Raw genomic sequence first — 1,535 nt, forward strand, 5'->3', positions numbered from 1 at the left:
AGGGGTGACCTTATAGAGGTTTATAAAATTATGAGGGGCATGGATCGGATAAATAGGCAAAGTCTTTTCCCATGGGGTGGGGGAGTCCAGAACTAGAGGGCATAGGTTTAGGGTGAGAGGGGAAAGATATAAAAGGGACCTAAGGGGCAACCTTTTCCTGCAGAGGGTGGTACGTGTATGGAATGAGCTGCCAGAGGATGTGGTAGAGGCTGGTACAATTACAGCATTTAAGAGGCATCTGGATGGGTATATGAATAGGAAGGGTTTGGAGGGATATGGGCCGGGTGCTGGCAGGTGGGACTAGATTAGTTTAGGATACCTGGTCAGCATGTTGGACTGAAGGGTCTGTTTTGGTACTGCATAACTCTATGACTCTATTCTAATCCTACATTGGCCCCCATCGCCGTCCAAACTATAGCAACTTCACGGTGTTCGTCTAAATGCCCAGGGTTTGGGAAGAATGGCATTGAAGAACCTTTGACCCTGACCTAGATGATGAGACAACAGGAGGAGTGACTGAGATCTTGCTCAAAGGAGACATTAGAAAGAAGAGCAAGATACAAAATCCCAAAGGGACAGAAGCTTAAACCGACAGGTTCAAGAGCACCTTCTTCCCCGTTGTTATTAGACCACTGAATGGACGTTACAAACTTCAAATTTAACGCGGATCTTGCTTTTTGTGCACCTGTAACTTTGCATTCCTCGCTCTGTCCTGTCACCATGCGACCTTTGTATGGCATGATCTGCGTGTCTTGCACACAAAACAAGACTTTTCACTGGACGCATGGACAGTAATAAATCAAATGAAAGGAGCCCACCCCTCATATCCAGCTCAGGTGAGGTTGTGGCTCATGGATTCCAATGAGATCAATCTCCATCTTACCCCCGTGATCTTGTGAGCATTGAGAAATCTGTCAACACCTGAATGAAACCTACTCGCCGCTGGCACCCCCATGGAGGGAAGGTTTGAAGAGGGAGAGAAAGTTGGTGAGGACTGAGACAGCCGTTTCCAAAGCAGAAGACACGGCTGCTAGAAATGGTGTGGGCAAATGTGGGGAATGCTGAACAGGGCAGGAGTGGAAGAAATTGTTTTAGGCCAATGGGCTACAGAGTTGCAAGGACAGGATGAGGTTAAAGAGATAAGGAAGTGGTCTAAGGGGTGAAGGACCACGAGAGTGCTGAAGCATCTTTGAGGGGATTGGGGGACTTGGATCACCAGACACAGTGCAGCTGAATACAGAATACAGAAGGAGAAATGTGATTCTTTAGCAACACAAAACCTTGGTTAAACAACAATGGAACGACATGGAGCAGTTCTGAGCACGAAGTTCATAAAAGATAGATAAAGCTCTCAGGGGGTGCAGTGTAGGCTTTCAAAAAATATAGCTGGATGCTCTAAGCATGACATTACAAGCGCAGAGGATGGCTTTATTTCCTGTCATGATTTGGAGATGCCGGTGTTGGACGGGGCTGGACAAAGTTAAAAATCACACAACACCAGCAACAGGTTTAATTGGAAGCACACTAGCTTTCGG

This window comes from Chiloscyllium plagiosum, unplaced genomic scaffold (assembly GCF_004010195.1).
Source record: "Chiloscyllium plagiosum isolate BGI_BamShark_2017 unplaced genomic scaffold, ASM401019v2 scaf_77431, whole genome shotgun sequence".
Classification (NCBI taxonomy): Eukaryota; Metazoa; Chordata; class Chondrichthyes; order Orectolobiformes; family Hemiscylliidae; genus Chiloscyllium; species Chiloscyllium plagiosum.